Source organism: Capricornis sumatraensis, chromosome 2, assembly GCF_032405125.1.
Source record: "Capricornis sumatraensis isolate serow.1 chromosome 2, serow.2, whole genome shotgun sequence".
NCBI classification, from domain to species: Eukaryota; Metazoa; Chordata; class Mammalia; order Artiodactyla; family Bovidae; genus Capricornis; species Capricornis sumatraensis.
In genome coordinates, this window is record NC_091070.1 from 113,991,710 (window position 1) to 114,006,747 (window position 15,038).

Genomic DNA, 15,038 nt, shown 5'->3' on the forward strand with positions numbered 1-15,038 from the left:
GCCACTGTTTCTTGAGGGGCAAAGGAACCAACCTCCTTTCCAAATAGTTCTTATAGAAAGGGACAGATTGCATTTGAAGTTGAGATATACCTCAGTATACCCTGGAATATGTAATATCAAGGTTCCAGGCCTGGTCAAATGTATCCAGCCAATGGTTACGAAACAAGATTCTTAAAAAAAAAAAAAAAAAAAAAAGCTGTAGTTCACCATAGGGGACATCAGTCTCAGATTCCCAGGTCTAAATTGAAAAAAAAAATTGCTGAGCTGACCAAGAAGCAAAGAAAGCAGCTCAAATACCAACAGATAAAATACAAGCAGTTTTAATAGTCCCAGACTTGATAGAGGAAATGCCACAACCTTGCTATACCAAGGAGATTGGGGTAAAAATAGGTTAATAAGTCAAGAGAGAAGCCATAGGATTATTTGGTATGCTATGTTAAACATAATCATTTGTAATTCTGATTATTGTAACCAATCTTTATTGATTACATTAGCCATGTCTTTTAAGGCTTTTGACATTTATAGATATTTTGTGGTGCTGGTTCAAAAAGTGCTTTATCATCAAGAAGATTCATAAGAAAGCTAAGAAACAGTTACAACAGTTTCACATCAAGATGATGGCTATGTGGGGATTCCAGCCCATATGGATTAAAACAAGGAGCTGCCCTGCCCTTGGGGCCCCTGGATCAGGTATCAGAGATTTTTATTCCCTGACAGGCAGGGTTGATGCCCCTACTCAGCCTTGAAGCAATTACAGAAAATGAACCATCCCCCTTCTGCTTCCCATAAGAATATGGGAGTAAAATCTCTGAGGTGGGGATTGAAACAGAGGTAAGGGGGCAGGGTACAACTTTTGAAAGAATGACATAGCCCAAGAATACAACATAAACAGATTAGAATCAAATGGGTCCAAGATGGCAGACAACTCAATTTAGACTAGAGCTTGATCCTCAGTCAGCAAGCTAAATGACACACCCAGAGGTGCCATGACAGTTCCAAGGCACAATCAAAAGACAAAGGGTGGGCAGTGGCCCAACTTCTGGAGATCACCACCTATTCCTCAAAATAGTTGGAATAATTCTCCCACTCATTAGCCTATGAAATTACCCAGCCCATAAAAGCTAACCACAACACATTTTGGGGCTGCCAGAGTTGCCCTCTGAGATGGGCTAAACTCTGTCTTTGGAGTGTGTTCTCGCTAAAAAATCCACTTCTTCAGTTCAGTTCAGTCGCTCAGTCCTGTCCGACTCTTTGTGACCCCATGAATCACAGCACCCCAGGCCTCCCTGTCCATCACCTCCTGGAGTTCACTCAGACTCACCTCCATCGGGTCAGTGATGCCATCCAGCCATCTCATCCTCTGTCATCCCCTTCTCCTCCTGACCCCAATCCCTCCCAGCATCAGAGTCTTTTCCAATGAGTCAACACTTCGCATGAGGTGGCCAAAGTACTGGAGCTTCAGCTTTAGCATCATTCCCTCCAAAATATCCCAGGGCTGATCTCCTTCAGAATGGACTGGTTGGATCTCCTTGCAGTTCAAGGGACTCTCAAGAGTCTTCTCCAACACCACAGTTCAAAATCATCAATTCTTTGGCACTCAGGTTTCTTCACGGTCCAACTCTCACATCCACACATGACCACAGGAAAAACCAAAGCCTTGACTAGATGGAACTTTGTTGGCAAAGTAATGTCTCTGCTTTTCAATATGCTATCTAGGTTGGTCATAACTTTTCTTCCAAGGAGTAAGCATCTTTTAATTTCATGGCTGCAGTCACCACCTGCAGTGATTTTGAAGCCCCCTAAAATAAAGTCTGACACTGTTTCCACTATTTCCCCATCTATTTCACATGAAGTGATGGGACTGGATGCCATGATCTTCGTTTTCTGAATGTTGAGCTTTAAGTCAACTTTTTCACTCTCCTCTTTCACTTTCATCAAGAGGCTTTTTAGTTCCTCTTCAATTTCTGCCATAAGGGTGGTGTCATCTGCATATCTGAGGTTATTGATATTTCTCCCGGCAATCTTGATTCCAGCTTGTGCTTCTTCCACTCTAGTGTTTCTCATGATGTACTCTGCATATAAGTTAAATAAGCAGGGTGACAATATACAGCCTTGGCATACTCCTTTTCCTATTTGGAACCAGTCTGTTGTTCCATGTCCAGTTCTAACTGTTGCTTCCTGACCTGCATACAGATTTCTCAAGAGGCAGGTCAGGTGGTCTGGTATTCCCATCTCAGAATTTTCCACAGTTTCTTGTGATCCACACAGTCAAAGGCTTTAGCATAGTCAATAAAGCAGAAATAGATGTTTTTCTGGAACTCTTCTGCTTTTTCCATGATCCAGCAGATGTTGGCAATTTGATCTCTGGTTCCTCTGCCTTTTCTAAAACCAGCTTGAACATCAGGGAGTTCACAGTTCACATATTGCTGAAGCCTGGCTTGGAGAATTTTGAGCATTACTTTACTAGAGTGTAAGATAAGTGCAATTGTGCGGTAGTTTGAGCATTCTTTGGCATTGCCTTTCTTTGGGATTGGAATGATAACTGACCTTTTCCAGGCCTGTGGCCACTGATGAGTTTTCCAAATTTGCTGGCATGTTGAGTGTAGGAATTTCACAGCATCATCTTTCAGGATTTGAAATAGCTCAACTGGAATTCCATCACCTCCACTAGCTTTGTTCATAGTGATGCTTTCCAAGGCCCACTTGACTTCACATTCCAGGATGTCTGGCTCTAGGTGAGTGATCACACCATCGTGATTGTCTTGGTCATGAAGATCTTTTTTGTATAGTTTTTCTCTGTATTCTTGCCACCTCTTCTTAATATCTTCTGCTTCTGTTATGTCCATACCATTTCTGTCTTATATCGAGCCCATCTTTGCATGAAATGTTCCCTTGGTATCTCTAATTTTCTTGAAGAGATCTCTAGTCTTTCCCATTCTGTTGTTTTCCTCTATTTCTTTGCACTGATCCCTGAAGGAGGCTTTCTTATTTCTTCTTGCTATTCTTTGGAACTCTGCATTCAGATGCTTATATCGTTCCTTTTCTCCTTTGCTTTCCGCCTCTCTTCTTTTCACAGCTATTTGTAAGCCCTCCCCAGACAGCCATTTTGCTTTTTTGCATTTCTTTTCCATGGGCATGGTCTTGATCCCTGTCTCCTGTACAATGTCACGAACCTCATTCCACAGTTCATCAGGCACTCTATCTATCAGATCCAATCCCTTAAATCTATTTCTCACTTCCACTGTGTAATCATAAGGGATTTGATTTATGTCATACCTGAATGGTCTAGTGGTTTTCCCTACTTTCTTCAGTTTAAGTCTGAATTTGGCAATAAGGAGTTCATGATCTGAGCCACAGTCAGCTTCTGGTCTTGTTTTTGTTGACTATATAGAGCTTCTCCATCTTTGGCCGCAAAGAATATAATCAATCTGATTTCAGTGTTGACCATCTGGTGATGTCCATGTGTAGTGTCTTCACTTGTGTTGTTGGAAGAGGGTGTTTGCTATGACCAGTGCATTTTCTTGGCAAAACTGTATTAGTCTTTGCCCTGCTTCATTCCCTATTCCAAGGCCAAATTTTCCTGTTACCCCAGGTGTTTCTTGACTTCCTACTTTTGCATTTCAGTCCCTCATAATGAAAAGGACATCTTTTTTGGGTGTCAGTTCTAACAGGTCTTGTAGGTCTTCATAGAACTGTTCAATTTCAGCTTCTTCAGTGTTACTGGTTGGGGCATAGACTTGGATTACCGTGATATTGAATGGTTTGCCTTGGAAACGAACAGAGATCACTCTGTCGTTTTTGAGATTGCATCCAAGTACTGCTTACTCCTTGGAAGAAAAGTTATGACCAACCTAGATAGCATATTCAAAAGCAGAGACATTACTTTGCCAACTAATGTCCGTCTAGTCAAGGCTATGGTTTTTCCTGTGGTCATGTATGGATGTGAGAGTTGGACTGTGAAGAAGGCTGAGCACTGAAGAATTGATGCTTTTGAACTGTGGTGTTGGAGAAGACTCTTGAGAGTCCCTTGGACTGCAAGGAGATCCATCCAGTCCATTCTGAAGATCAACCCTGGGATTTCTTTGGAAGGACTGAGGCTAAAGCTGAAACTCCAGTACTTTGGCCGCCTCATACGAAAAGTTGACTCATTGGAAAAGACTGATGCTGGGAGGGATTGGGGGCAGGAGGACAAGGGGATGACAGAGGATGAGATGGCTGGCTGGCATCAGTGACTTGATGGACGTTAGTCTGAGTGAACTCCGGGAGTTGGTGATGGACAGGGAGGCCTGCCGTGCTGCGATTCATGGCATCGCAAAGAGTCGGACATGACTGAGTTACTGAACTGAACTGAACTGCATTTTGGACTCTTTTGTTGACCATGATGGCTACTCCATTTCTTCTAAGGGATTCCTGCCCGCAGAAGTAGATATAATGGTTATCTGAGTTAAATTCACCCATTCCAGTGCATTTTAGTTCACTGATTCCTAGAATGTTGACGTTCACTCTTGCCATCTCCTGTTTGACTACTTCCAATTTGCCTTGATTCATGGACCTGACATTCCAGGTTCCTATGCAATATTGGTCTTTACAGCATCGGACCTTGCTTCTATCACCAGTCACACCCACAGCTGGGTATTGTTTTTGCTTTGGCTCCATCCCCTCATTCTTTCTGGAGTTAGAAAACTCTGTCTTTGGAGTGTGTTTCTCTCTAAAAAAATCCACTTCTTAGCTATCACTTTGTCTTTCACTGAATTCTTTCTGCAATGAGACATCAAGAACCTGAACTTTATTAGGTCCTCATACCAGGTACTATGGGTTTTGGCTGGGTTTGAGTCCCAACAATGTGGATTAGAGTCCCAAGCAGGGTTTTAGCTAGTTTTGAGTCCCAGATACATGGGTTAGAGTCCCAAACTGGGTTTTGGCTGGGTTCAAATTCCTGCCATGTGGGTTTGAACCTACTGAGACTTGAGTCCCAGTTGAAGGTAAACAGTTTCACAGCTATAAGTTATTTCCACTAATATTTCTTTCACTGTGGCCGAAATTTATGGAGAGTTGTCTAAGTGTTGCACAAATTTGTAGAATTGTTCAAGTGTTGCACAACATCTGGGGAAAAGATCCAAAGGAGAGAAGTCTCATGGTGTGGGTGGGGACATGGTCAGTTCTTAGGAACAGTCTTCTGGGGGTTCACGGTTGGATCCTGCCCTGGGTGTGGTTCTTATTAATACATTGGTATTTTTCACTTTGAGTGAGACTTGAGCCTTAAATGGACTTTGGCAGTTCCAGTTGTTAATATCAGAGCCTCCAAGGTTGGATAGAAGTTTTCAGATTTGAACCCCCATTGTTTGCTGAATAACCCGAAGGCAGGCAGCAGGGAGGCTGTGTAGTTTTCCATACAAATGAGGTAAAAACAATTACCCTTTGTTACCAGCTGAAAGCTGCAACAAAAATATCTCCATTATCTCCCATGGATCTACAAGTCACATCAAGCCCTAATGGGGTGAAAATGTATTGAATTTCTTTCAGTAGAAATTTCTCCCAAGATTTCCCTAGTAGCCATTTGCTTTCCTTAATTGCAGAAACATGTTAATCTTAGAGTAGGCTTATTCTCACCAAACCACACTGACTTTCAGATCAAACACAAATTTTTTCTTATGAATCAGCAAGGGTCAGAACTCAAAATTAAGATGTGATTGGTTATGAAGATAAAAAAGAAAGTTTAAATTCTTTCACATCTGAGTTGTGGCATGAAAGTTTAATCTATCCTTCACATATGTCTGATATTGAAATGTAAAGTACCCAATATCAGACCATTTGTGTTTTCAAAACAAACATTCATTGGCATAAACCAGAGTTTTCATTTTGAATGGGAATCACATTATGATCAGCATGCCCTTTGTACCCTGTCCTTTTCTCCCCTGTGACCTGGATAGTGTTTTGGTCTCCTAATGCAAACAGCCAACTCATCGGAAAAGTCCCTGATTCTGGGAAAGATTGAGGGCAGAATGAGAAGAGGGCATCAGAGGATGAGATGGCTGGATGGCATCACCAATGCAATGGACATGAACTTGGGCAAGCTCCAGGAGATGGTGAGGGACAGCGAGGCCTGGCATGCTGCAGTCCATGGAGTTGCAAAGAGTTGGACATGACTGAGTGACTGAACAGCAACAACCTGGATAGTAGTCATCTCTGCTGCAAACTTTATTCTCCCAATGCCCAATTTTACAGTACTCATCTCTTCTTATTTCCAAAGTGAACCTCTCTTCACAAAGCATTATTGAGTTGTTAAAGTTCAGTTTATTAGGTTTCTTCTTTTTCTGAAATTAATTTTATTATTTTTAGTAACTTACCCTTTATTGAATCTTTTTGCTTTTCACCATTAAAAGGAATCTGTAGGACGTCGTCTAAAATTTCCAGTCACTTTTAGGTATCAATAAATAGTCATCAACTCAAATAAAGAAAAAAGAAAGGAAAGAAAATGATAGGGAATTCCCTGGAAGTCCAGGGAACACAGAGTCTTAGCCATTGTACCATCAGCAAAGTCAATGTGTCATTTTGTTTCTGCGTTGTATCACATTTATTGATTTGCGTAATGTTGTGCTATCTTGCACCCCAAGAATAACTTCCACTTGATTGTGGTTTATGATCTAATATGCTGTTGAATTCTGTTTGCTAGTATATATTGTTGAGGATTTTTGCATCTATGTTTATCTGGGTTAAGCATGTACTTGCGTACTCAGTCATGTCTCGGATATCGGCTGGTAATTTTCTTTTCTTTTAATTTCCTTGTCTGTCTTTAGTCCAAGGGTAAAGTGAAGTTACTCAGTTGTGTCACACTCTTTGTGACCCCATGGACTGTAGCCTACCAGGCTCCTCTGTCCATGGGATTTTCCAGCAAGAGTACTGGAATGAGTTGCCATTTCCTTCTCTAGGGGATCTTCCATGCTGGTATTATAAAATGAATTTGAAAGAGTTCCTTCCTCTTTGATCTTTTGGAAGATTTTGGGGAGGATTGGTATTAATTCATCCTTAAATGTTTGGAAGCATTTTCCTATAAATCCATCTGGTCCTCAACTTTTCTTCTTGGGGAGTTTTGATTACTGAGTCAATCTTTTCCACTGTTGATTTTTTAAGGGTTTCTGTTTCTTCATGATTCAGTCTTTATAGCTTGTGTGTTTCAGGAGTTTATCCATTTCTTCTGGGTTTCCTAATCCATGCATGCATACTAAGTCTCTTCAGTCATGTCCGACTCTGTGCAGTCCTATGGACTGCAGCCTCCCAGGCTCCTCTGTCCATGGGATTCGCCAGGCAAGTGTACTGGCGTGGGTTCCCATGCCTTACTCTGGGGGATCTTCCCAACCCAGGGATGAAACCCATGTCTCTCACATCTACCTGCACAGGCAGGCAGGTTCTCTACCACTAGCTCCAATCCATTGTCATGTTATTATTCATAGTAGTTTCTTATGATCCTTAGTATTTCTGTGATATTAATTGTAATGTCTTCTCTTTCATTTGTGTTTTTATTTATTTGAACCCTCTCTTTTCCTAGTCTAACTAAAGTTTTGTCAGGTTTTGTTTATCTTTTTATAAAGCTAGCTCTTAGTTTCACTGATCTTTTCTATTACCTTGCTAATCTCTATTTCATTGATTTTTTTTGCCGTGATCTTTGCTATTCACTTCCTTCTACTAACTTTGGGTTTAATTTGTTCTTTTTCCAGTTCTTTAAGTCCTAATATATGTTCTATTCAGGAGAACAATCTATATGCACTTGAGAAGAAAATTTTTTTTTTTTTCCTCTGTTAGGTTTGCTTTATTTGGTCTAATGTGTAGTTTCATCCAATATTTCCATATTGTTTTTCTTTATTGATGATTATCCACAGTTGAAAGTGGGATATTGAAGTTTATTATTATTATTAATTATCATTGGCTGTGCTGTGCTGCATGGGGGATTTTAGTTCCCTGTCCACAGATCAGACTTGTGCCCCCTGCCGTGGAAATGCAGAATGATAACCACTGGACTCCTGGGGAATTTCTATTATTGTTCTGCTGTCTAATCCTTCTTTCGTATCTGTTGATATTTACAGTATGTATTTAGGTGCTCTGATGTTGGCTGCATAGATATTTACAATTTCTATGAGTTGGACACGACTGAGCGACTTCACTTCACTTCATACACTTAAAAAATTTATTGTTTTATTGAAGCATTGTGATGAGGCAGCATAGTGCAGTGGCATCCAGTAACCCCTGGGAAACTTCCCAATCTGGGGTTGGTTCATCAGACAGCTCCTCTTGCTCTCTTCTCAGGGGTCACATCAGTTCAGCTCAGTTCAGTTGCTCAGTCATGTCCGACTCTTTGCAACCCCATGAATCACAGCACACCAGGCCTCCCTGTCCATCACCAACTCCTGGAGTTCACTCAGACTCATGTCCATCGAGTTGGTGATGCCATCCAGCCATCTCATCCTCTGTTGTCCCCTTCTCCTCCTGCCCCCAATCCCTCCCAGCATCAAGGTCTTTTCCAATAAGTCACATACTTTTATTTCTGCATTACCAGAATAGGGTCTTTTTAAACATGGGAATGTCTGTCTTTCTGAAGGACTAGGTTTAGGATCAGGGATGTCCAGCCAACTTTGGAGCACAGAAAAACTAATGAAGGCATTAAGAAATGAGCTGGCTTATCTGAGGAATCACTCTATAAGCTACTTGCTTTGCTGTCATTTTTGATTTCCCATTTTAAAAAGGAACATGAAAGTGGATTAAGCAAGATTAAACTAGTTAAATATTTATTCAATAAAAGGCAGAAATGAAAATTGATCATTCTAGCAAAAAGGTATAAATACTCTTTAACAGAACTACCCAAAGTAACTTGTTTAAGGTCATATGGCTATTAAGTGACTGAATTGGAATTGTAACAAGGTTAGCTTCCCTCCAAAGCACAAGCACTTAGCCTTCACACTGTAATGCCTGTTTGTAAGTAGAGCTGTACGAATGTCCAGAAAAGCAGGTTTAAGTACCCTGTGCAGACAGCGTATCAAGGCCATAAGGACAGCCAGGGCCAGTCTTCAACCAGCAGGACATGGACAGCCAGGAAGGATGCACACAGGAGAGTCAAGTTTACTGGGTTTCCTCTCTGTGCACTCTACTCTTTTGGCTGCCATCACCCATTCTCCTCTCTCTTGGATTTCTCACTTCAGGTACCTGGGGAGTGAGAGGCCATTAAGACTTTGTCATGTCCTGAGGGAGGCCACAGCCCAGGTGTCCTCCCTGTCCCTTAGCATGCACAAGGGCCCTCAGCCAGACAGAGGCAATGCTGATATTTTAAGAAAGCCTTAGGATCTTTTTCCTGACCGTTTTTAGAATGTTTTTGCAATTTTGAGACTTGGTGACAAGAAAATAATTAATAATTATTATCTAACCATAAGTAGGAGAAGGCAGTGGCACCCCATTCCAGTACTCTTGCCTGGAAAATCCCATGGACAGAGGAGCCTGGTAGGTTGCAGTCCATGGGATCGCTATGAGTCGGACACGACTGAGCGACTTCACTTTTACTTTTCACTTTCATGCATTGGAGAAGGAAATGGCAACCCACTCCAGTGTTCTTGCCTGGAGAATCCCAGGGACGGGGGAGCCTGGTGGGCTGCTGTCTCTGGGGTCGCACAGAGTTGGACACAACTGAGGTGACTTAGCAGCAGCAGCAGCAACCATAAATAATGGAATCTATTAAGATACCACATGAAAAAACACCTGCAATTATAGGTCTTCTGAAACAACCTACTTTGTCTTCAGATTTTTCTTATGGTGAGTTGAAAATAAATGCTTTTAGGAAGTGTCCATATGTAAGTCTTTTTATCTCCTCAGGAATACCATAAAATAATTATCTTCTAAATACCTGAAGACTGTGCTAACATTCCCTGAATCCCAAGTCCTGGATCTTCCTTATTCTAAGCTCCTCTTCATCCTCGTCACTATGGGGAAGGGAGGCAGGTAAACAAATGAGAGCAACAGAAGGAATCAATGGTGTTATTATATTTACAGGTGTTTACAGATGAACACAGGAAAGAGCAGCCAATCCCACCAGGATCCTGTTTTCTAGATTAAAAAAAAAAAAATCATATGACCTGCCTTGCTATAGAAAGGCAGCTTGAGAGAGCCCCAGTCATTCTGACAACAATCTCAGAATGTCAGTCTTCACATTTTCTCACCCAGGAAGCAGACCACAGTGGCTCTTACTTGTGGGTTCAGTCCCACCCAGCTCTAAAGTCAATTCTGTGTAAGATACGTGCATGTTAAAAACCTTGTCCCAGCAAAAGTGACGGGAATGAGTCTTCCTGGAAAAATAGCCTATCCCGTTATTATGGTTGTGGATACCTGATTGACTTAGTATCCTATTAGCTGTTCAGATTGTCTTTTCATAATACAAACCCCAGAGAGACAGAATACTTATTTCCTGCCAGGTTTTTCCTCTTAGAGACCCTAAAGCCCCTGTCTCCCAGCCCATGTAAGACAGCATGAACGCGATGGACAAGAGATGATGTTTCTTATGATTCTAAAGGCTCCCTGATCTTCTTTGGTTGCCACTATAATATTTTATTCATTCACAGAGTCAACAATAATTTATTGCATGTCAAACATTGGGAATTCCTGGGCAACAGCTCAGGTGATTTTCTGTTCTCATAGAGGCCACTAATTATTGACAGACTCAGTTATATTTCAGAGGGATTTCATCTTGATGCTAAACCAGCTGACTTGTAGCTTATCCTTCACTAAAGTACTCAGAGAGAGTCTTCTGTATTCTTATGTTGTTGTATACTGATGTTCTCCAGACAATTATCTACTTCCACACAGGCTTACCACTCCCTGCATCCCATTCCATCTCCCTCACCTGGGTAGACCTCACATTGATAACCCCTTCTCAATTCCGTAAACTCCTCAGCTTCTGAAACTTCTACTTTCACTCTATTTCAGTCTCCTGACTGGAAACTTGTCATTGTCCAGAACTGCTTCTCCTCTAAAACCATAAACACCACTCTCCAAATCTCTGAAAACTTTCCGTGCCTTGAACTTTCTAACATTTTCCTTTCCCCAGCCCCCTTTAGTGAGATCCTCTCTCCTACCACTTATTTTTGTTCTCACTTTTCATCAGCCCATTTCCTGATATCTAAGTCTTGCAGGCCACTTGAGTTGCTTCCTCATTTCAAACTCCCTGACTGTGTCAGACTCCCAACACACTTTTCTTATACAGCTCCAACTCTGAATCAGGCAGGCTGATAATCTCTCACCACCCCTCTGACTGCTGCTTGAAAGGACCTTGCAGCAGGGCATATTGATGCCTCTTAACAAATGCAAGTTTTCGGTCCAATGCTTGTATTTACCCAGGGCCTCCTTTCCTCACAAGTGATTATATTCAGAAGCTTACCAACTTTCAGAAGTTTCCTGTCCAATCCAACCTCTCTGGCTCCTGTTAAGCAACTTATCCTCCATTTCACCCCCGAAACACTAGCAGATATAGTGTCTAGATTCTACCTACTATTGCTGATATTTATCTTTATTTTCACCTCTGTCACATTTTTTTTTTCCTTTCAGAAATCTGAAAATCATCTTAAATGATCATTTACTCCTCAAAGAGCAAAGTCTTCTTGCAGATTTTATAATTAACTCTCTCTCATATCCATCCCTTCCCCTGGACACCCCTTACCATCCTGTTGGTTTAGACTCTCTTCTGTAGTTTCTGGACTGGTGCAGTGGTTTCTTCATGAATCTTCCTGGCTCCAGACATTCCCCATCCCAATTCCTCCTCTACACTGCAGTCAGAATGAATGTTCTAAAATGCATGTTGCTGTGCTGTGCTAAGTCGCTTTAGTAGTGTCCAACTCTTTGGGACTCAATGGACTGTAGCCTGCCAGGTTCCTTTGCCGATGGGATTTTCCAGGTAAGAATATGGGAGTGGGTTGCCATGCCCTCCAAGGGATCTTTGCAACCCAGGGATTGAACCTACATCTCTTACGTCTCTTGCATTGACAGGTGAGTTCTTTACCATTAGCACAACCTGGGAAGCCCTCTAAAATGCATATCATCCTTCATTTTCTTTGTGTGTGTGTGTGTCCTTAGCATAGTGCTCTTTCTGGTCAAAAAAAGCTTCCTTTTTCTTTCTTCATATTCTTGACTCTGTTAATAAAATACTATAGTCTGGAGAAAAGTTTATCTTTATTTTTCTCTCCTTTTCTTTCACTTAATTTTCTGTATGAGTTGGGGAGAAATATATCTCAGTCTTGAAGCTTGAGCTTTCTGGTGGATTTGTCTGCCCACAGGATATATGATGTCTTTTCTCCTTCATGTGTGATCAGTAGGGCAGGTGTGACCCCTGAAGGATAAAGATAAATGCATAGGGTCTTGGATCACAGTTGCAACCTAATGTAGATTCCTCAACAGTAAAGCTAATATTCTGAGCTTTTTCTGAATTCTGTGTCTTGTTACTGCATCATTTCAGAATCTGCAGAATGTAGAATGTGATAATAAGCATTTACAGAGCTATTTATAACTTTTTATCATCCAGATCCTACTAATACTTTTATATCATCTAGTGTTTTTAAAATTCAACATCAGTGTCTCCTGACATCTGACCACCACACAGGCTGTGATTCAGTCATTCCATAGTAGTTCTTAATGCTCTTTCATTTGTCTGCATATGTACAACGAAGTCTTTTTTCATTCTGATTCTCCATTCTATTTATTAAATTCCTGTTCAACTGTCATCATCTCTCTGAAGTCTATTATTAGCTCCAAGTAAAGGTGATCATTTCTTCAATTGTGTTCCCAAGGTTTCTTATACTTTCCTTTCTTATAGCTGTGTTTACATGCTATTACAATTAGTTCAGTTCAGTTCATTTGCTCAGTCATGTCTGACCCTCTGCAACCCCATGGATTGCAGCACACCAGGTTTCCCTGTCCATCACCAACTCCCGGAGCTTGCTCAAACTCATGTCCATCAAGTCAATGATGACATCCAACCATCTCATCCTCTGTCATCCTCTTCTCCTCCTGCCTTCAATCTTTCCCAGCATCAGGGTCTTTTCCAATGAGTCAGTTCTTTGCATCAGGTGGCCAAAGTGTTGGAGTTTCAGCTTCAGCATCAGTCCTTCCAAAGAATATTCAGGACTGATTTCCTTTAGGATGCACCAGTTTGATCTTCTTGAAGTCCAAGGGACTCTCAAGAGTCTTCTCTAGCACCACAGTTTTAAACCATCAATTCTTTGGGGCTCAGCCTTCTTTATGGTCCAACTCTCACATGCCTACTGGAAAAACCATAGCTTTGACTATAAGAACCTTTGTTGGCAAAGTGATGTCTCTGCTCTTCAATATGCTGTCTAGGTTTGTCACAGCTTTTCTTCCAAGGAGCAGTTCAGTTCAGTTCAGTTCAATTCAGTCGCGCAGTCATGTCCGACTCTTTGCAACCCCATGAGCTGCAGCATGCCAGGCCTTCCTGTTCATCACCAACTCCCAGAGCCCACCCAAACTCATGTCCATTGAGTTGGTGATGCCATCCAACCATCTCATCCTCTGTCTTCCCCTTCTCCTCCTGCCCTCAATCTTTCCCAGCATCAAGGTCTTTTCAAATGAGCCAGTTCTTCACATCAGGTGGCCAAAATATTGGAGATTCAGCTTCAGCATCAGACCTTCCAATGAACACCCAGGACTGATCTCCTTTAGGATGGACTGGTTGGATTTCCTTGCAGTCCAAGGGACTCTCAAGAGTCTTCTCCAACACCACAGTTCAAAAGCATCAATTCTTCAGTGCTCAACTCTCACATCCATACATGGCTACTGGAAAAATCATAGCCTTGACTAGATGGACCTTTGTCGTCAAAGTAATGTCTCTGCTTTTTAATATGCTGTCTAGGTTGGTCATAACCTTCCTTACAAGGAGCAAGCGTCTTTTAATTTCATAGCTTCAGTCACCACCCACAGTGGTTTTGGAGCCCAAGAAAATAAAATCTGTCACTGTTTCCACTGTTTCCTCATCTATTCGTAATGAAATGATGAGGCCAGATTCTATGATATTAGCTTTTTTAAAGTTGAATTTCAAGCCAGCTTTTTCACTCTCCTTGTTCACCCTCATCAAGAGGCTGTTTAGTTTTTTCGTTCCACCATTATTATTATTGAAGTATAGTTGATTTACAATGTTGTGTTAGTTTCAACTGTATAGCAAAGTTATTCAGTTATACACACACATATGTTTTCAGATTCTTTTCCCTTATAGGTTATTACAAATATTGAATATAGCTCCCTGTCCTATACTAACTATTCCTTCTTCACCTGCATACAAGATTCTCAGGAGACCGGTAAGGTGGTCTGGTACTCGCATTTAAGAATTTTCCAGTTTGTTGTGATCCACACAAAGGTTTTAGCATAGTCAATGAAGCAGAAGTAAATGTTTTTCTGGAACTCCCTGTCCATCATATCTTAGACTTAAGAACAACCTGATTTCGTTATGACAAGAACATGCTTCCATTCAGTTTCCAAAGATGGGCATAAACCAGAACAAGCACAGAAGAGCAGATCCATGTGCTAGGCCCTCTACTTAGCACTGGAGAAGCTGGTTTGAGAGAAATAAATCAAGCCATATTTGCAAAGATTGGCACCTTGACTCTGGATTGCCCTCCTGACTCTGAATTATGGCAACTTCAAGGGCAACTTTGGGATTGTTCTATGATCTTTGGCCTCTATATTTTCCAGTCACTTCCATCTGGAAGGAAAGAATTGAAATTGGCTTATTAACCCCCACAAACCATACATGAGGATCAAGTATTGCTTGATCTTCTAATGTGAAATGGCCCTTATTCTTGGTACTTGGCTTTCCTTATGTGCGTTGTTTTCCTTGTTTACATAGTGAGGGGACTAAAGCAGAGCTCGATGGAGCTGGGATTACAGCAGAACCAAAGCACAGCAGCTTGGGGTTTTTTGTTTTGTTTGTTTGTTTTGTTTTCATCATCTTTCTGCCAATTCCGGCCACCTCCCTTCCTCTGGGACATGCTGAATTCAGC